Consider the following 22,928-nt stretch of genomic DNA (forward strand, 5'->3'; position numbering starts at 1 on the left):
TTTATTCATTGGTTACAATAAATCAACACAGTGTTCATTGGCACAAAGCAGTCTCCACCACTGTTTTAGTCTATCTTTCTCTTCTTCTCGGTTTCCATGTCAACAACCTTGGTAGAATTGCTTTCAGGGGTAAATGCAAATCCTATCAGCTTCTTCAGCTAACTCTTCCTGGCTCACAGATCAGCTGTCAGCCCCTTCCACAGGACCACTTAGATTGTCTGCCCCTCCATATCCGCAAAGCATCTAATGCATCTCCACGCCCTGATGGACCCAGCCAGAACATCAGGGGAAGAACTGTCCAGTGAGAGGAATTGAAAAATGAGGACCAAGCAGTATCATTACATCCCCTCCGAGAAGTGCCATTGGGAGGGGCAAACAGGGGAATCGGGTTTGTGACAGCTCCACTTCATTCCTCCGAAGTAAGAGCATTTAAAAAGAATTTAAAAGGTCTCCTAGAAGATCCAATTGGACTGAGTGAACAAGTAGATAAATTTTTGGGACCTAATATTTATACCTGGGACGAAATGCAGTCTGTACTAAACCTTTTGTTTACACTTGAAGAAAGACAAATGATCGGAGCAGCAGGGATGCAGATATGGGAAAAGGAACATAGGAATGGACCCCCTGGGGACTAGAAAATGCCCACACAAAAACCTAACTGGGATCACAATACCCCTGGGGGAAGACATAGTGTGGAAGACTATAGAACATTAATAGTCAGAGGTATTAAAGAAGATGCGCCAAAAGTTCAGAATGCCTCTAAGGCATTTGCTGAACAGCAAAAGAAGGAAGAAACTCCAACTGAATGGTTAGACAGGATAAGAGAAAATATGAGAAAATACTCTGGTATTGATCCTGGAATCGTACCAGGACAAGTTTTATTAAAAACAACCTTCATCACTCATTCTTGGCCAGATATATATAAAAAAAATGCTAGAAAGATTAGAAGATTTGCAAGACAGAAGGTTGAATGACCTGTTAAAAGAAGCCCAAAAAGTATATGTACGGAGGGCCGTGGAGAAAGCAAAGGCAAAAGCTAAAGTAATGGCAGCTGTTATTGCCAAAGGAAACCACCATGCAAAGACCCACTCCTATAAGGAGGTGAGGCCCCAGTCGGTCCAAAACAAGGGGGACAAGGAAGGGGTTAAGGGAAATAGAACTGCCTGGGAAAGAGGCCCTAAAAGAGGGAAGAAGGGGAATTAAATAAACGGGGCCCAATCTAACACAATTGCAAGGAAATTGGACGCTTAAGGTGAAGCTGCCCACAGAGAGAAAAAATATCTGAAAGTTTTTGGGGAAGTTCGTGAAATTGATGAATGGTGGGTCAGGAGCTCTATCTCCTGGGGGCAAAATATCATCAGAAGCCCTTGATAACTTTAAAAGTAGGTTCCAAGAAGGAGAAATTAAAATTTTTAGTAGATACAGGGGTGGACAAGACATGTGTTTGTAAAATTCCAACAGGATGCAAGAAAAGCCAAAATACAATTCAAGTAGTAGGGGCAAAAGGGGAAGGATTTAGAGCCCCAGTCATAAAACATGGTATTTGAAGGAACAAACAAAATAGGAATGGCGGATGCTTTATTTGTACCAGGGGCAGGATGTAATTTGCTGGGGAGGGACTTAAAAGTACAGTTAGGTATTGGGGTGCTTCCAGAAGGGGATAAAATGGTAGTCAAACTCCAGTTAAAAGAGGAGGATAAAAAGCAAATTGAAGAAGTAGTCTGGGCCCAGCCTGGAAATAAAGGCAAATTAAACATAACCCCTATAGTTATAACGGCTTTGGGGTCTTCAGGGTGTGTCTGACCCTGGCTGCCGTAGGTGTCCCAGATAGTGAAGTCCCACTAAGCACGACCCATCCAGGTGTCCCTCAGGCAGGCTCCCAGCCACAGGCAATCTTAGCAAGCAGCTCAGCTCTTAAGTGAGATCAGCTCTTTAGTGATTTCAGCTCTTTGCTTGCTAAGTGCCTTGGCAGACACAGAGATGAGAGAGTAGAAGAGTTGTATGAAGTTCCACAGATGTGTCTTTATTGGAAGCTTCTGCAAAGGGTGACAGTGACAGCTCTTCTGCTGAACAGCGCAGAAGTGGGTGTTTATAGAGGGTATAGGGGTTTTGGGAAACAGTCCAATAGTAAGGGTCGAGGTGAATATGACCTATCGTCTTACAGAGAGAGAATGGGGGTCCGAAGGCGGAAGGGGGGCTTCTTTGGTCCAGTCATCATGACTAGGCATTTATTATCTTAGGCAAATGACCACCAGGGAGGCCTTGCAGGCCCTGTGGCTGCTACATATAGTAATCAAAATCACTAATGCAGATTGCCCAATTCGAGTATGGCAATGCCCCATCTCTTTAGAAGGGAGAAGAGGCTCACAAACAGTAATTCAAGAATTAATTAAAGATGTAACTTTAGAACTGTGCATGGCTCCCCACAATACCCCCATATTACCAGTGAGAAAATCAAATGGGACATACAGGCTCGTCCAAGACCTGAGAGAAGTAAATAAACAAACTATAGATTGATATCCAGTGGTACCAAATCCCTATACACTATTAAGTAAAATCCCCCCATTGCATTGGTGGTTTAGTGTAATAGATCACAAAGATGCCTTTTGGGCCTGTCCCCTCACAGAAGGAAACAGAGATATATTTACTTTTGAATGGAAAGATCCCGATACAGGGAGAAAGCAACAATTCAGATGGACCAAATTACCCCCCGAATCGCCTAACTTATTTGGACAAGCCTAAGAAGAGGTACTGGAATATTTCCCCATAATACCAGAGGTAAAACTTTTTCAATATGTTGATGACTTACTTCTTTCAGGGGAGGATGAGGAAAAAGTCTGAGAATCCACCATATCATTACTAAATTTTTTGGGAAACCAGGGGCTTCGGGTATGGAAAGAAAAGCTCCAATTTGTGGAGGATGAAGTAAAATACTTAGGGCATATAATAAGCAATTAAATCCTGAAAGGATCACAGGAATAACCTCAATCCCCAAGCCAAAAACTAAAAAGGAAATTAGAAAACTTTTGAGTTTGTTGAGATATTGTAGGATATGGATAGAAGGGTACACCCAAGCTGTTAAATTCCTGTATGAAAAATTAGGAAAAGAAGAAATTTCATGAGAAAAAGAAGATGAGCAGAGATTTGAAAGTTTAAAACAAAAAATGATTAGGCCCCCTGCTCTAAGTCTTCCTGCTTTAGATAAACCTTTTTACCTATTTGTAGATGTGGAAAATGAGATAGCCCGTGGAGTCCTAGCCCAAGAATGGGGGGGATCCAAGAAATCAGTGGCTTATCTGTCAGAATTGTTAGACCCTGTTAATAGAGGGCAGCCAACCTGTATCCAGGCAGTAGCATCCACTGCCCCGTTAGTAGAAGAAAGCAGAAAATTAACTTTTAGGGGGAAATTAAAAGTGCACACCCCACATTCAGTTAGAAATATTTTGAACCAGAAAGCTGAGAAGTGGCTCACTGATTCTTGAGTGCTAAAATATGAAGCAATTTTAATAGACAAAGATGATCTAGAACTAACTACTGATAAACACCTCAATCCTGCCCAGTTTTTGTATGGAGAACCAGTAGAAGGACTAGTGCGTGATTGCTTAGAAATCATAAACTATCAAACCAAAGTGAGAGAGGATCTGACAGATCAACCCCTGCAGGGGAGAAAGCAATTATACATTGATGGTTCCTCAAGGGTGATTCAGGAGTAGCAAATGTCAGGATATGCTATAGTAGATGAGAAGTTAGCAACCATAGAAAAGAGAAGGTTACCCCCCAGTTGGTCAGCTCAAGCATATGAATTGTACACTTTGAAATTAGCCCTCCCTTGAAATATTAACACAAGAGAGGGGGACTGTGTATACTGTCTATAAGTATGCCTTTGGGGTAGTGCATATGTTTGGGAAAATCTGGGAAGAAAGAGGATTGCTAAATTCAAAAGGGAAAGGATTAATTCATGAAAGGCTTATCTCAGAAGTATTAAAAACCTTACAGTTGCCAGAGGAAATTGCTGTTGTGCATATTCGGGGGCATCAGAAAGAGACCACCTTAGAAATAAGAGGGAACAACTTAGCAGACTTAAAAGCTAAAAATACAGCTGAGTCCAGGAAAGAGAAAGCGATGATGACCCTGACCTTTGCAGGAGAAATTCAGGATCTACCAGTATTCAGTAAAACAGAGGAAGAGAACCTCCTAGAAATAGGAGCAAAAAAAGACAATGAAGGGAAGTGGGTGTCATCTGATGGGAGGCAGTTATTAAATAACCATTGGCCAGGAAAATATTAGAAAGCATGTATAGTAAAACTCATTGGGGTACCCAAGCGCTGAGTGATCAGTTCCTGAGAAATTTGGGGTTTATAGGAATTTTTAGAATAGCTAAGAAAATAACTGAGAAGTGTGCCATATGCCAAAAAGTAATCAAAAGGTCATGATGGGAGCCTGTCAAAGAGGGTGAGAATTAGCCTTATGACCCTTTCAGGTTATCCAAGTAGATTTCACTGAACTCCCACAAGTGCAACAGTAGAAATTATTGTTAGTACTAGCAGATCGTTTGACCCATTGGGTAGAGGCAGTACCAGTAGTTAAAGCTACTGCCAATGTGGTATGCAAAACTCTTCAAGAACTAATCATTCCCTGGTATGGGTTAGAAATTAACATCGACTCAGACCGAGGAACCCATTTCACCTTAAAAATACTACAGAAAGTAGTCCAAGCTCTGGGTATAGAATGGGAACTACACACTCCGTGGCACCCACAAAGTTCAGGGCAGGTTGAAAAGATGAATCAAACTCTCAAGAGAACTCTAACTAAACTGAAGATGGAAACCCAAATGTCGTGGGTCAAGTGCCTACCCCTAGCCTTGTTGAGAATCCAAACATAGCCTAGATCAGACTTAGGGGTTTCACCTTATGAAATTATGCTTGGTTTACCTTTTCTGATTTTGCCAAATAGTATTACCACTTATGAAGAAGGGAAGGACAGTGTCAAGAAATATGTCCTGTCTATAGCACAAACTCTAGAGAAACTATGGGAAAAGGGAAGAATTCCTCAGACTGCTACCCTAGATTTCAAACTTCATAATGTCAATCCTACGAATTGGGTAATGGTTAAATCATGGAAAGACCATCATGGGCCCATCGAGCTAGGAATAACTCTCCCTTGTGTTCCCAATCTAGGTCTATCTTTGACACCTCTTTCTTTTCAGCCTGGTCTATCTGCTCATTGTTTTGGTGCTCCCCATTAGCACTACTCTTGGGGACATGGGCATCTACATGGCAGACCTTCACAGGTAGCTTCCCTACCCTGGTAGCGATGTCTTTCCACTCACCAGCAGCCCAAATTTGTTTTCGTCTATGTTGCCAGTTAGCTTCTTTCCACCTCTCCAGCCATCCCCACAGAGCATTGGCTACCATCCATGAATCAGTGTAAAGGCAGAGCCTTGGCCACTTCTGTCTCTCAGCAAAGTCCAGGGCCAGTTGAACGGCCTTGAGCTCTGCAAGTTGGCTTGATCCACCTTCTCCTTCGGTAGCTTGAGCGACCTGTCGTGTGGGGCTCCATAGGGCTGCTTTCCACTTTCATTTCATTCCCACAATGAGACAAGAACCGTCAGTGAAAAGAGCGTAGCACGTTTCTTACGGTGGCAGTTCATTGTATGGTGGAGCTTCTTCAGCACGTGTCACTTCTTCTTCCTCTTCATCAGCAAGACCAAAGTTTTCACCTTCCGGCCAGTTTGTAATTATTTCCAGAATCCCAGGGCGATTCAGTTTTCCAATACGGGCGCGCTGTGGGATCAGAGCGATCCATTTGCTCCATGTGGCACTGGTGGCATGGTGCGTAGAGGGAACCTTTGCTTTGAACATCCACCCCAGTACTGGTAGTCAGGGTGCCAGGAAGAGTTGTGCTTCAGTGCCTATTACCTCTGAGGCAGCTTGGACTCCTTCATAGGCTGCTAAAATTTCCTTCTCTGTTGGGGTATAGTTGGCTTCAGATCCTCTGTAGCTTTGACTCCAAAATCCAAGTGGTCGGCCTCGAGTCTCTCCAGGCACCTTCTGCCAAAGGCTCCAGGACAAACCATGGTTCCCAGCTGCAGAGCAGAGCTCGTTCTCCACCTCTGATCCTGTCCTGACTGGGCCAAGGGCAACTGCATGAGCGATCTCCTGCTTGATCTGGGTGAAGGCTTGTTGCTGCTAAGGGCCCCAGTGGAACTTATTCTTCGTACAGGTGACCAGGTAGAGAGGGCTCACGATCTGACTGTACTCAGAAATGTGCATTCTCCAAAAGCCTATGGCACCTAGGAAAGCTTATGTTTCCTTCTTGCTGGATGGTGGAGACATTGCTGTGATCTTGTTGATGACATCAGTGGGAATCTGACGCCGTCCGTCTTGCCACTTCACTCCCAGAAACTGGATCTTTTGAGCAGGTCTTTTGACTTTGTTCTTTTTGATGGCGAAGCTGGCTTTCAGGAGAATCTGGATAATTTTCTTTCCTTCTCAAACACTTCTTCTGCCATCTTCCCCCATACAATGATGTCATCAATGTATTGCAGATGTTCTGGAGCCTCACCCTTTTTTAATACACTCTGGATCAGTCCATGGCAGATAGTGGGGCTGTGCTTCCACCCCTGGGGCAATCGGTTCCAGGTATACTGCACTCCCCTCCAGGTGAAAGCAAATTGAGGCCTGCAGTCTGCTGCCAGAGGAATGGAGAAAAATGCATTGACAATGTCAATAGTGGCGTACCACTTCGCTGCCTTGGACTCTAGTTCGTTCTGGAGCTCTAATATGTCTGGCACAGCAGCACTCAGTGGTGGAGTCACTTCATTCAATGCACGGTAGTCCACAGTCAATCTCCATTCTCCTTCAGATTTACGCACAGGCCAAATGGGGCTGTTGAAGGGTGAGGGGGTCTTGCTGACCACCCCTTGGCTCTCCAGCTCACGGATCATTTTGTGGATGGGGATCACGGCATCTTGATTCGTCCGATACTGCCGGCGGTGCACCATTAAGATGGCAATTGGCATTCGTTGCTCTTCCACCTTCAGAAGTCCTACTGCAGATGGGTTTTCTGACAGTCCAGGCAAGGTGTTCAATTGCTTGACTCCCTCTGTCTCTACAGCAGCTATTCCAAATGCCCATCTGAATCCCTCTGGGTCCTTGAAATACCCACTTCAGAGGAAGTCTATGGCTAAAATGCATGGGGCCTCCGGGCCAGTTACAATAAGGTGTTTCTTCCACTCATTTCCAGTCAGGCTCACCTCAGCTTCCACCAAAGTGAAATCCTGGGATACCCCTGTCACACTGGCAATAGAAACAGACTCTGTCCCCACATGTCTCGATGGGATTAATGTGCAGTGCACACCAGTGTCGACCAAAGCTTCATATTCTTGTGGTTCAGATGTGCCAGGCCAACGAATCCACACACTCCAAAAAACACGGTTTTCCCTAGCCTCTACCTGGCTAGAGGCAGGGCCCCTCTAAGCCTGGTTATCCTTTATTCCCTGGGCATATGTCTTGGAGGTTCCTTCAAGGGCATCAAAAATATTGTCATTATCATCATATATGACAGTTCGGTTACTGGCCACTGGAGCTGCTTCCCTTTTGGAATTTCCTCTCTGAGTCTTCAGTTCAAAGACCCATTGTGCCAGAGCAGCAGTAGGTTTTCCATCCCATCTCCTCATGTTTTCTCCACAATCATGCAGGAAGAACCACAGCTCAGCTTGTGGGGTGTACCTTCTCTCTCCATCTGGGGAGCTTCTGCGTTGGGCACCAGAACCTCTGATCTGTACTGCTGAGATTCAAAGAAGGTCTTCTTTAATCTCCTCTCTGAGCTTCTTGTGATTCTCCTCTATCTTATACTCTAACTTCTGCAGACGTGTTTCCACTGCTGCGATTCTGGCATGTGTCGGGCCATGCAGAGCGTCTGCATATGCTCGGAGCTTCTTTGCCATATCTAGCACGGTCTCCTCACTGTCATCCCACTTCATTATTGCTAGAGCAGAAGCATATTCATGTGGCCCTAGTCGCACGAGTTTTCTCCACATTACAGATGTGCATGGTACCAAGTCTGGATTTACGGTGTTTACATCATCTGAGAAGAGAACCTCTGCCACTGCCATTTCTCTCAAGCGTTGGATCCCTTGCTCTATGGTCTTCCACTGGGTTTGCTGCATATAGAGATCATCTGCACACAGGTATCTTTGTGCAACACTTCCCAGGACCCCTGCCCAGAGGCTGTGAGGGTTAGCCCCCCTCATCATTCCTTGGTCGATGACAGGATCATGTGACAGGGATCCCAAATGCCTGGCTTCACTACCATCCAAAACTGTAGCCTCACCTGCATCATCCCAGAGACGGACTAACCACCTAATTATGGATTCATTAGGTCGCCGGGTATAATCCTTCCTTAGGCCATGAAGGTCCTTCATGGAATAGGACTCAATATTGGCTCCTGATGCTGTGTCAGTTTCATTAACTTTGGGCTTTTTATCAGTAGTTGGTGGTGAGGGTCCTTCATCATCGTCAGTCACTGGCCGATTGGTTTTGCTTGTGTGCTTCTTTCCTGCAGCAACTGCCAGTGGCTTAGGCTTACTGTCTGGTTCAGCTCCAGCCTGAGCAGCTGGAGTGTTGGCTGCAGCCTGAGTGACTGGGGTAGCTGCTGCTTTATCTCCCTGCCTGCCTGCCTCTGTCTTCTGCCCTACAGTATCTAGCAGGGTGCGATAAGCGTAGGCCAGGGCCCAGCTTATTGCAATGAGACCTTTTTCCTTAGAGTCACCATGGCACTTCTCTTTCAGGTATTTTCCCACCTCAACTGGGTTCTGAATTTGTTCACATAGAAAATCCCAGTCTACAGGGTCAGAAAATTCCTTCAGGGTTTGGCCCATATTTTCCCATTCTCCATACCACTCAGTATTTTCCACGCCTGGGTCTACTTCTGGGTCAGGGGTCTCATCAGCTCCTCTGGACATCTCAGCCCTCATTCTAGAGAAGCTGCAGACCATATAGAGGAAGCTTACCAGATTAAATACCAGAAAGATGGTCTTAACATTCAGGGGAAACTGAACATTCTCAAAAAGTGACATAACAGATTCAGACGAGAAGAAGGAAAGGAAAGGCTGGAAAGTCCCATTCCCTGCTCCTCCTCTAACAAACTGGGTGCAATTACTAATAAATTCCCAAAACATACTACCGGAACTAGGACACAGGGTAGGACGAAGAAACCATAAACCATACATATTGTAAGCAGACTCCAGTAACCTTGTAAATGCCCTATAAATCATTATCACCAAGGCCAGCAAAACAGCTATTCCAATCTGTGCCCCTGTACTGTGAAAATTATGTCGTAGGGACAATAATCCTAGTGACCAGAAAGGTATTGAAACCTCAGAAAGGTTTATAGACCAGAACCACATGAAGGCTTCCACCCCAAGAGACATTACGAATTCAAGCAACATGGCTACTGACTGCTTTAACTCACTACAGAGCAAGCACAACCAACATGCAATCAATAATGTTTTTTTCCACTTTCTCGAGCCACGCATTGGCTGCCAATTGATTTATTTGTCTTGGTTCAGGGCAATTTTGGGAGAGAACCCCCAAAGGGCTCCTCCAGGAGAGCAGATTCAATCGGCCCCTCTCCCCAACCAGTCCAGGAGAAAATACCTCCTTGAAGAAAAGTGGGAAAAAACCTGTTTATTAAACAAGAAAACCTAAACAATATTAAACAATAAAACCCGTTGCTGCTCCAAAAGAGATGACAAACCCAGAAAGTCCCCTCCCCAGATTCCAGTTCAGCTCACTCAGTCCCTTATCAGTCCCTCCGGCGCTGGAAATGTTGCGGCCCAGTCCCAGCCCGGTGGCCACTGATGCAAGCTGCTGGTGCTCTTATGGTTGTTCAGTCCAGAGCAGGTTTGAACAGGTCCAAAGAAAGGGAAAAAAAAGGAAAAAAAACACAGTCCAGGGAACTTCTTTGCCTCAGCTACCTAAACTAACTAAAAGCAAAAAAAGAAGAGAGCTTTGTCCCGCTGTCTGTCCATCCGCAGACAACACAGTCCAGGAGCAGGAATGTGTAGGAGTGAGTTCAGTGTCTGAAAACACACTGTGCGCCTCCTCTCCCCGCCTCAATCCTTAGAACAAGTCTTAAAGGTGCAAAACTTACTCTTCAGCATAAATGGAACGATTGGGGATAAAAGCATCATATAGTCAACCTAGGACAGGGGGCCTCTCCAGAAAGCAAACCCACACGGCCCCTCCCCCCAACCGGTTTGGGAAGAATTCCTCAGAGAGAAGTGGAAAGAACCTGTTTATTGAACAGGCACTGCACCCCCAGCACACAAAATGAACAATACCCGATGACACCACTCTTTCACTGCTCTGGAAAAAAGATGACAAATTCAGAACGTCTCTCTCGGGGGTGGTCGCTCTGTTATCAGTCCCTCTGGCTCTGGGGCAGCTACTGCAGGCCACAGGGTGCAAGCTCTCTCTCGGTGTTTCCCAGGTCCCAGTCTGGAGCAGGTTCAAGTAGATCCAAACAGGAAAGGAGAAGCAGTCCAGGAAGGAATTTGGACTGTTTAGCTCTATTAACTAATGAGAAGAGGCAAAAAGCAAGAGCAAGCAGAAGCAGAGCAGAAGCAAGAGCAAAGCGAAAAGCAGGGCAAAAGCAAAGGCAGCACTATGTACTGTATTGTCTGTATGTCCCGCCGGCTGTGGGGGAGTGGCTGATAAGAAGCCAAAACAGAACTTTCCCTCTTCAGAGACAGTCTAGAAGGCACAGAACATAATATCCAGCATACGCAACACACAGGAATGGGGATACAAGCATCCTAACATCACCCTCGGACACCAACCTTTAACCCTACAATGGGAGGGTCCCTTTCAGATGTTGCTGACCACTGAATTGGCCGTACGAACTTCAGAATGAGGATAGACCCACGCTAGCAGAATAAAAAGGCCAGTAGAAGAACCCCACAACTGGAGGATCATCAATTCCACAGAAGGACTGAAAATGACTCTAAAAAAAAATGCGCAGGCTCAATGTGGCAAGCAAACCATGAGCCACTGCACATCAGGTCAGACTGGGAGGGAGTTCCCCCTGGTCTTTATCAAATCTTTTGTATTCCCAAAGGCCAGAGGTTTTCTAAACTCCAGAGTGGTAATTTACTACCTCCCCAGTTGGGGGGATTGGGGATATATAGATTAAAAAACACCAGGTCCATAAACAATCCTAGAGTTTTTGCTTTTGCCTGTGACATGCAAAAAGAAAAAACATCAGGTCTCTGTTGATGTAAAAAAGCCACAGGGGCTTGCTCCTTAGCCGGATAGCTGATTCCCCGTAGGGTCGGAGCGCCCCGAGCAAGCAGTATTAAGGTCGGATATCTCAGCCCTCCAGGGCTGGGTGCCCAAGCCCGAGCTGCTGCACAGCCGTGGCCACCTTAGCAAGCTTAGTGATTGTCAGCTCTTAGTGATATCAGCTCTTTTATGGTTTCAGCTCTAAGCTTGCCGAGGGGCTCTGGCTGGTCTTGGCTTTCAGAAGAGCAGACGAGGAGAGAGAAATGAGAAGGTGGCTTTGGCTGTTCCACGATGGTTTATTTGAGGGATTCACGAAGGGTCCAACGGCAGGTCTTCTAACAAAATGGGCCAAAGCAGCCCCTTTTATAGGGTTAGGGGGACCTTGAAACTGACCAATTGTAAGGGTTAGGGAAAATAGCCTATGGGGTCACAGAGAGATAAACAGGCCTGGAGGACTGGAGTGAAGACTTCTGGTTCAATTCCTGTGACTTGGCATTTCCTTATCTCTAAACCTTTGTTCTCCACGGGCCTGTAGCTGGCCCAATGTCTGCTACATGCTGAGACATCTCCCAGATTTATTCCTGGTTACATACCCTGCTTGAAGCACCCTGGAACAAGACACTCAAGTTGGGTGCAACGTCAGCGTGAAAATTGTGGCCAGCTCTGGCATTGTAGCTCCCCCAGGAGACAAACGTGTTGCAAAATTCGTCAAGATAGAGAAGTTCCAACACAAATTGAGGGCAAGTACCAATTCTAACGCTTTGTTGTAGACTTGAATAGATGCTCCCCAATACTCACAAGCTGTTAGAAGATGAGTGGGAGACTGTAGTAAATCAAAAACAAGGACCATATTTTGAATGCGGACAACAACTCCATATGATGGGGAGGTAATAAGACCCTATTCTACAAGTGAAATTAAAAAGTGCTGGCTCTCTAAGCAACAATAAAGAACCACAATATTAGAAAAGAAGGTGACATAGACAATTTTGTGATAACACGGTAAGGAGGCATGACCAGATTAACCACTGTACTTGCCACCAAGATCATATTTACATGCTGTGGGCAGCAATCCCATCAGGCATGGAAGGCGGGAGTACACGTTATACTGGGCTCCTAATACTCCTTGTAAGTCTTCTCCCCCTTGGGAATCTAGATGATCCATGTGCCCAATGCTACAGACCCCTGTACCATGGAAAACCCCAAGGTTCTTATCTTAGTTTTCACATTTCCCTCTGCCACCACTGTTATAATTCATCCAAAGTAGACACCTGCCTACAAAATGGATGAATTTTTGGGGTTACGAAAATTCTGGGATCAAAACACGGATGCCCACAAGGAAATAGATGGGCTTGTTTCTCCATGAGTCAGACTCTAGAATGGAAAAAGGAACAAGATTTGATACGAGATTTAGTACAAGAATAATAGGCAAGCAAAGAAAGCAGATGCAACAGGCCAACCCAGAGCCAGCTCCACGTGGAGATTTCTATGCAAAGCTCAAACAACAAATAGAAACTGAGACAGAAATCCCAAGGTTAAGGAAGAATTTGTTTGTAGATCTGGGAGAAAGGATCAGCAAAGAACTGAATGCTACCAAGTGCTGGGTATGTTGGGGGGCTTTAATGTCTGAAGAGCGGCCATGGAAAAGTAGTAGCCTAGGCCCGGCTGAACTCCTTAAATGGAATAGAACCAACATGAAAGGAGAAAACCAACCAGAAGGGCGGATATTAAGCTCGAAAATAATAAGAGAGGAGTGCCTCTGGTGTTTGGGAAAAGAATTCTTAGATAACGTAGGATAAACTTCCTGTAAAATATATAAAGTTTTTAATGGAACTTTCACATGGTGGATCCCTGAAAAACCAACACAATATTGGACCCGAGAAGAAAAAGATTTGTAAATATGAAAAAGAGATTTAAATTTCTGGTGTAATGACCCTAGAAGAAACCCCGATTATGGGATCCCTGAAATAGCTTAATTCTAGGAAAATGTGATTAATCAAGGAAAAGAATACTGGAGACCACCAGATGTCTTATTCTGGATATGTGGGAAAAGAGCTTATCCAAGACTTCCTCCCCTACAGAAAGGAAGTTGTACTCTAGGAATCATACACCAGGCATTTTCCTGCTACCAAATCAAGATGGGGACGATTTGGCAATACCAGTCTATGATGCCTTAAAAAGAGACAAAAGAGAATTAATCAGAGAAATTGTGACATATCAAAAGTGGGGTGAGGAGGAGTGGCCTCCTGAACAAATAATACAGTTTAGCCACCTGGGTACAGGATGGGAGTTGGGGATATTGTACTGCTATATATAAGCTAAACTGTATCAAAAGACTCCAAGCAGTTGCAGAAATCATAACTAATGAAAAAGCTTGGGCCATGGAATTAATAGTCAGCCAACAAAGGCAAACCAGAGCTGCAGTGTATGCAGTGTATCAAAATCGGTTAGCATTAGACTATTTGTTAGCAGAAGAAGGAGGAGTTTGCAGAAAGTTTAGCATATCTGATTGTTGCCTACAAATTGATGATAATGGCGATGCAGTTTTAGATACAGCAAAAAACATCCAGAAAATAGCCCATGTACCAGTCCAAAAGTGGGAATTTATTATTAATAAAAGATAGTGGGAAGACTTTTTGGGAATATCCTGGTGGAAAAAAGTAGGGTTTATAATGCTATGTAGAATAACAAGTTTATTTTTCTTCCATGTTTAATTCCATGTCTTATCCGATTAATTGCTTATGTAGTTCAAAATATTCAGTTAATAACAGTGCCCACCAATCACAAATCGGGAACCTCAAGAGAAATGCAGAAAATTATGGTGTTAAAGAAATTAAAAGATGACAAGAACCTAAAGAAGGCACTTAAGATCGATGAAAGGTATCAGTGTGCTGAGAGCACAAAGGCTCAAAAACTGTAGCTCAAGTCAAATAAAGTAAGAAAAGAAGAGGGGGAAAATTGTGAAAAATGACAGTATAATAGTGGCTTTTGCGTTCATGTACTAGCTTTTACATGTTGTTATTAGTCACAAGTATTTTTGATATGGTACAATTTATACTTACTTTTTAACAGCTTTTGAGTATAGTATGACCTGTTTGTTTATGTATGCACCATATAGTTTATATAAATAATAGTGTGAAAAAATACTACATTCTAGACTTTAGCAAAATGTTAAAATAGAGACTATGTAATCGTGAGAGACAACTGCTCACTTTAAAAATTTTAAAAGGTTTATTAAACTTTAACAAAAATACAACAAAAGGACTAAATAAGGAAAAAGTTACAGTGCTGGGAACTGCCTTTGTGCCTGCCTACCATGTGGCCAGTTCATCTTCAAGATGGATGCTCAGTCTTTTAAACCCCTGGGGGTTGCATCAGCCAACCCTGGCCCCTCCCAAAGTCTGTCAGTCAGCTCTTCTTTGCCATTTATCGGTAGAAACTGCTTTCTTGTAACTTGATTGGAGGTCAGGTGTTGCCATGCCACATCCCCTAAGCAACAAGCTTTTCCATTCCCAACTGCCCCATGCAAGGGACACGTGCACACCTTCTTTCTACCTGTCCTAGACAACCCAGGCTGTCTGATGGTAACAACACAGAGGGGGGTGGAAAAGGGAACTATGGGGAGAACAGACATCTACACTACAATAACCTAACTATACATCACTAAAGTTTCTCTTAATAGTCACACATCATTCATCCCTTAATTGCGAGAGCCAATCATCTTGTGAAAAGTGCATATTATATGGCTCTATGCAGATATTTACTATATGTATTATGTTGTATTGATTAGTAGTGCTGTATTAATATTTTAATAGTATGGTAAATGTAGTTTTGTAGTGAAAATATAAACTATGTATGTGGGATATTTTTTAAAGAAAGGAATGAGGTACTCACACCAGATAGCAGCCACAGGACACCTAAATCTTTCAGAGAAAAAGAATTTATTGCTCCATTATCAGAAGAAACTAACGTCTTCTCGCCTTGCTCAGCCATGAAGACGCCATCAAAATTAAGAGGAAGAAGGTGACACTGACCAAATCCTTTGTTTGAATGGAATTTATGCATCATGTATGAGACGCATGAATATGCAACAGGCTATTGTTTTTAAGGGTTAATCCTCTGTTAAGGGGTGTCCTTTTACTTTTATGGGCTTATTTTGCCCAGAAAGAGGTACCTGAACTGTCCGTAACTCTTTGTTTTTATTGTCCTAATCTCAATTGTTCAAATTTTTATTACTCTAATTATATTACTATTTTTATAGCCATTTTATTACTATTAAACTTCTAAAATTCTAAAAACAAGTGATGGGCGTTTTTCACAATATCATTATTCCTCTATAACAGTAATGTTAAAAATGCTTTTATGTAACTAACTCAGAGAATGGTGTAAAACAATTATGCTGTTTCTCACATCTGCTGACCGCCAAGAGATAAGGGTGAGAGAAACCAGAACCCCAGAGAGGATTCATTAGCTACTTGCTACCAGGGAGTGTGAAACAACAGGATGAAACTTCAGGAAGAAATAAAATATATGGACCTAATCTACAGAATGTTATGCAGACAAGTCAGAGGTTGAAAACAAACAAAAGAGTTCCTGGAACATCAAAAACTAAAAGGAACGTTTGAATAATGTATAAGCTAATGAATATGCATGTAACCCCAGCAATGGAACTCTATATAGAGAACATGATTTTAAACTACCAGTGTGCTCTTTGGCCATTTGCCAAAAGCACCCCAGTGCTGGATTAATTTTTTCTCCTTCTTTTATCCTTTATTAAACTTTTTAAAATTCCAAAGAGTGAACTCTGTTTTTCACAGACAAACCCAAAATGGCGGGGTAACACCCCCTTCTTCCCCAAGATGGCATCTGCCACGGGAAATGTCATGTAGGGAGACAAAGACATCTTTCCCACTTATCTCTCTGGCAGCAGCTCCATTGACAAGGGCTGCTAGTATTCTCTGGATCAAGTCTTGTGGAGGGTCTTTGCCTTCCTCATGGCAGAAGGTGGCAGGGAAGTTGGCTGGAGCATTTTGGACTCCATGCTTTCGCACTTTGTCCAGACACTGGTAGCAGGCTGGAGTGACTTGGACTGGAGTGGGGCAGCTCTGTTACTCAGTGCCTTCTCTCCTCAGCTGGATGCTGCTGGCAAGCTGAGGGCGACCCAAACCAAAGCAGGGCTGCTTTGTTTCTTTCTGGCGCGGTGCCGGTGCCGCAACTGCAGGCAGGTGCTTGTGGAATTCACCTTGAGGCAGTCTAAGATGTAAAAGAGGAACAAAAGTGTGAAAAACAAGTTTCACTATTTAAGATTTTTTATAAAAGTTTAATATGGGATAAAAGGGACGATATCCAGTGCGGGGGTGCTGTGAGAAACAACTGCTCACTTTGAAAATTTAAAAAAGGTTTAGTAAACCTTGACAAAAATACGACAAAGGACTACATAAGGAAAAAGCTGCAGCGCTGGGAACTGCGCATCGTGCATACTACATGGCCAGTTCATCTTCAAGATGGGTGCTCAGTCTTTTAAACCCCTGGGGGTTGCATCAGCCAACCCTGGCCCCTCCCAAAGTCTGTCAGTCAGCTCTTCTTTGCTATTTATCAGTAGAAACTGCTTTCTTGTAACTTGATTGGAGGTCAGGTGTTGCCATGCTGCATCCCCTAAGCAACAAGCTTTTCCATTCCCAATTGCCCCATGCAAGGGACACATGTGCACGCCTTCTTTTTTACCTGTCCTAGACAACCCAGGCTGTCTGATGGTAGCAATATGGGGGGGGGGGGAAGGGAACTATGGGGAGAAAAGAGGACGTCTACACTACAACAACCTAACTATACATCACTAAAGCTTTTCTTAATATTCACACATTATCTTTTAATTGTGAGAGCCAATAATACCAATATCCGTCTATAACAGGTGGTTTGGCAATCTGCCAAAGGCACACTTGTAAATGACAAATGTAGTTATTGGCTTTCACATTTATGTATTAGCTTTTGTTTTACAAGTTATTATTGATCACAAACATCCTGATATAGTACAATTTTTTATTTCTTTTAACTGCTTTTTAGTATAGTATAATCTGTCTATATATGCACCGTATAGCTTATATAAATAGTTAATAGTAATTTAATAAATATATCTTAAGCCATAGCATAATATTAAAATAGAGACTATGTGATGTTAAAATGCTTTTTCATGTAACTAACTCAGAAAATGGTGTAAAATAATTAGGTGATTTCCCACATTCGGGGACTATCTTATCTGAAAGACAAGATAATGGAAACAGAAACCAGAGCACTGAAAAAAGAAGAATTTATTGACCTTCATTATCAGGGAGTGAAAATACAACAAGATGAAACCTCAAGAAGAAATAAAATATATTTGTTTTTATCTACAAAATGGCATGAAGACAAGTCAAAGGTTAAAACCAAGCAAAAGAACATCTAAACTCAAATGAATGTTTGAATATGTATAAACTCTTAGGAATATGCATGTGCCCCCTTTAATGTAACAGTATATAAAGAACATGTTTTTAAGTTAACCTGGCTTTTGGCAAATAGCCAAGCAACCCAGCACTGGATTTTATCCCTTTTATACCTTAATAAATTTTTGTAATAAATTCAAATAGTGAGATGTGATTCTCACACAGCTTAAAACAATTTGCTTATATACTTTTCATTACAGTGGTTAAATGCATATTAATGAGGTTTATGCATATTCAAACATATTCTTATGGGTTTACATGTCTTGGGAACTCTTTTGCTTGGTTTTAACCTTTGACTTGTCTGCATGCCATCCTGTAGATTAAATGAATATATTTTATTTCTTCTTGAGGCTCCATTCTGTTGTTTTGACACTTCTTAATAACTAGAGTCATTAGTAAATTTTTCTCTTGGTGTTCTGGTTTTTGTCACTGTTATCTTATCATTCAGATAAGATAGTCCACAAATGTGAGAAACAACATAGCTATTTCACACCATTTTTTAGTTAGTTACACAAATAAAAGCATTTTAACATCATATAGTTTATATTTTAATATTGTGCTAAGGCTTAAGATATATATTTATCACACTACTTACTTATATAAGCTATACTGTGCATGTGTAAACTGACAGATTATACTATACTGAAACGCAGTTAAAAGGAATTACAAATTGTACTATATCAGAATCTTTGTGATCAATAACTTGCAAAAGCCAGTTACTATAATTGTCATTTATAACAAAAGAGAAGGGAAAAAACGAAGCAGGGTCTCTGTCTTGGGTGAAGACCAGGAGACGAGCAGGTTCAGCTCCAGTGCTCTGACCTTTAAAAGAGACTGCAGTAACTTCTGACTGCCCTGAGATTCCGGTTCTAGCGATGCTGCTGGGCCTCGAAGAGACAGTAGCAACTTTTGGGTACAGATAAATATGAATACAGCAACATTTTGGGTTACCCACAACAGTGATGAATCAGCTCATAGATAGGAGACAGGGAGTGTCAGTTTGTGTAATATTTTTGCTGGTGCATTGTCATGGTAGCAGTTGGCACCTGCTGTTCCTTAACCCACAACAACCCCATGACAGAAGGATCCTCTGAGAGACCAGGCAAACTAGACAGCTGTTTAATCTTTTCTGTACTCAAGGCAACTATACTGAAAGCCCACCGGTACCCTTTTGGGTCTTTCAAGTACTGCGGTAATCCGTGTTTTTCCTGGGCCTTATATGAGTCCAAATCCGGCTAGCATAAGACTCTAGCCCACACGGATCCGCATAGACAAAGGTAAAAGACGAGAGGCGCTCTTCTCCACGTGGGTGCAAGTATCCTGTTTATTGGCTTGGGGCAGGACACAGGTGATGGGTCACCCAGGTACAAAAGAGGGCTTGGAGCTCTCACACAGGAGGTTTTATACCCTAGGGGGTGAGGGGCGGGGGAGAGAGAACCGGAGCTGTCCGATCGGCTGTGTGTCTCTGTCGGACATGCGTAGGGTGGTTCGCGTGGGACGGTTCGCAGGCAGCCCGCGATGAACAGACGAGTCTGGACTCCTCTATAGTTCAGTCTTCAGGTTGTTTATTAAAGCTTATCTCTAAGGTTTTTGTTCTGCCCAGCCGAGGTCTGACCAGCAAGGCAGCCACAAGCACTCTCTGCCCCTTTTGGGCGGTCGCACATTCTTATACTGATAATTGCGTATGTGATATTTACAATTTTTCTCCAATACCCATCACCTTTATTAAACAGTGCACCTTTAGTATGAACCAATCTAAAATGCACACATCACAGAGAAGATGGATGACAAGAAGAAGGAGAAAAGCCACGAGGTCGGGCCTGAATCCTCCATCTTGCCTCCATTAGACCCCCCTGTACCAAAATCTTAAAACCTATATTCTATTCTATAAAAACACCTGCCCTACACCATTCAAACCTCTGAAACTTCCATACCCTCATGCTTTGATAGCACGACCCTTGAAGGGTCAAAATCAAGCCACCAGGTGCCCTTGGCTACATTCCAGGACTTCTGAGCCCCCCAAGGGGTCTCCCTGGGACTCAGAGCATCCGAGGTGATGCGCTGAGTTCCCACACGGAGCCAATGGGATACCACTGGGGAGGGGTGAAGCACCTGAGGGACAGACCAGGTGTGTGTAACAGGAGGGGTGTGTGAGGGGGAAACCATGTGATGAGGGAGGGGGAAAACCCGCCACCAGTGATCAACAAAATAAGCTATTTAGTGCAATACAACAAAGTACCCTCTCCAGAGGTAGCCTATGCCAAGAGTACATGGGGCCTGTCTCAGTGAGGTGCTTTTGCCACTCACTCCCATGTGGGAGAGTTAGGGATTGCGGCCGGAAGATCTCGGGCTGTTACGCGTAGACAGGAAGACCCCTCCTCACCTTCAGTTTGACCTTGGCTACCTGGCTGCACCCAGGACAAGGGCAGAGGAAGTGACACAAACTACCTAGGCCATAAATACCCCTGAAACCTTTGAATAAACGCCATTTGCTATCCACCACATTGGTGTCCGCAGCATATGGACCGAGTGACTCTGTATTTGGGTCACCATGCCGTACCTGAGAACCAGGTCGCCTCGTAGCTAGCTGCTACATATTGGTGCTGATCCCGGGATCCAGCACCCGGGGTGCGGGAGTCACCTGGACAGGGGCCGGCGGCTGCACAGCGGGTCTAGTGCGGCGGGGAGGACGCTCCCGGACCAGCGAGAGACATGAAACCAATCGCGAAGGTCGTAAGTTTGGCTCATGAGCAAAAGGGGATTGAATGTGAGCTCAGGAATTTTAATCTTGCTATTGCGAGACTCCTAGAGCTCCGGACAATTGAACGTCCCGTGGATATATTGTATTCGGAAGTGTGGGAAAGATGCACTGCCGCTTTAAAAACCTCAGGCAGCGGTAAAGCCCTCAAAGCGTGGGGGAAAGTAGAGAAGGCCCTACGCAGGGCATTAGAAGAACAGGAGACGTGGGAAGCTGCGAGCAAATGTTTATTGCCTACGCCGCAGCTGAGGATGGGCGCGGCGACACAAACCGCGGAGGACTTAGAACAAACCGGCGGCGAAAAGCCGCGGACGCCGGACCCACGGCGTCCAGAGCAGATCGGCTTACCATCAGACGAACGGGGGAAGGAGGACGCGCGGTCGTTTTGGCGGGGACCCGCGGAGGAGGCCAGGGTGGTGGCGAAACCGCCGAACCCCGAAGGGGAGGACAGGGATACACCTCCGCCATATGCGTTTGAAAATGGCGGGGAGGCGTGTGTTCAGGGCGGAAAGGAAGCCGCGCCGGGCGGAAATGGAGTCAGCTCGCTTAACAACGCATGCGCAGGCGAGCGGGGGGACGGAGCAACCCCTGCGGAGGAGCGTATGACCAATCAGAGCGCTCAGCTCACATTCGGTCCTTGTGGGGCAAGGACCTCCCCCAGCAGGAGGCGGGGGGACCCCAGGGGGAGGGAACGGTCCGAACCCCGCAAGAAGGGGCCGGACGCGTTCCATCCCTCCCCGAGCCGAGCCCGATCCCCTCCCCGAGCCCAAGCCCGATCCTCCCGCGGAGCCCGCCGAGTCCTAGACCCCCCACGGAACTTTTCCGGGAATTCGCGGCTCCTCTGTCCATCCCTTCCCTGCCTGCCGGCGGCTCAGCGCCGGGGGCACGGCGGCGCGCGCGGTCCTTTTGCGGGGAGCTGGCGGAGAGGACCCGGGGCGCCGGGAGGGCGGCTGGCGCGGACGCGCGGGCGGCCCCGCCGCCGCCGCCGCCGTACATGGCAAAACACAGCGCCAGCGATCCAGGAGATGGGCGGGGCGCGCGAGTCCACGGCGGGAAAAGCCCAGAGGCGCGAGTAGTTGCTGACGCGCATGCGCGGGGGAGCGGCAAAGAGCGCAGATTCGATCAGGGGCCGCGCTCAATACTGCCACCATATAAGGGAGAGATCCCTCCCTGCAGGAGGCAGGGCAAGCCCAGGGGGCGGGAGCGGTACCACCCCCGAAGGGAGGAGCGGGGTCGGAGCCGAAAGAAACGGCACGGAGCGCCGGAAATTTATCGGCAGTCCACTTCCGACTCTGAGTCAAGCAACAGCTGCTCAGACAGCCCGGAAGAGCTGGCCGAGTCCGGATGGGACTCGGAAGCTGAAAGAGCAGAACTAACGCGGTTTCAAACGAAACCGAATAAAGCCTTAAGCAATATCGGGAAACAATCGCAACACAAACTCACCGATTGGGAAAAAATAAGAATAGCTTTCGCGAATTGGGCACCCGCAGCCACGATACATGCCTTCCTGGTTAAAGTCACCGGAGCACAGGGGTCCAGTATAGCTGACATGATCAGACACGTTGCAAACAAAGAATACCTAGCTCCCATTCAAGCAGCAGTTCACACTGTAATAACGAGTGTGATAGCACGCTTTAAGGGAGACCAGCCTGGGCAGGCAGCAATAAACTGCCCCCAATCAAGACAGTCACCAGCAGCTGCACCACCACGCCAGGGAAAACCTAAGGGACCGTGCTGGGCGTGTGGTAGGAAAGGGCATGTAGCTAAGGAATGCAGACCCAAGCATCAGGGAAACGGCAGAGGGAGGAGGCACCCGGGCCGTATCCAGCCTCCTCCCACTGGGAACATGCAACGGCCCTGCTACAGCAACCCTCAATGGGGCACAGGGTTCCTGTGCCCACCACTGCCAACCCCTCAAGAAATGTCCAACTTTGCTGCCCAGCCAATGGTCCAACCGAACCCACCTGCGCCTCAGGAATACCACAAACAGCCCCTTGGGGAAGAGGTCCCTGGGTGGCTCTGGCCATGAAAGCATGGGAACGGGACCCGTGGGTGGCCGTTGCCGCGAACGTGGGCAAGCACCCACTGATCGTGTGGGCAGTGTGTCATCTCCACAACAGCTCGGACGACTCGGCCATCTGCCTTCCCTTCTGGGTGGACACAGAGTCAGACATCACCGTCATCCCAGGAATCCAGCCTATAGGACCTGTCCAAACGTCGCTACCCATGAACTCGATGATACCGAGAGAACAACCCTGTGCAGTGCTCGACATCAAAGACTGCTTCTTTTCTATCCCCCTGCACGAAACCCCTCACATCGGAGCAAAAGCTCTTGCGAAAAAGTGCGGAATCTCTACTGCAGACGCAAAGCACGTCGTTGCAACGTGCCCTCACTGCCAGAAGTCGCCACTA

Source organism: Serinus canaria, chromosome W, assembly GCF_022539315.1.
Source record: "Serinus canaria isolate serCan28SL12 chromosome W, serCan2020, whole genome shotgun sequence".
Taxonomy (NCBI): Eukaryota; Metazoa; Chordata; class Aves; order Passeriformes; family Fringillidae; genus Serinus; species Serinus canaria.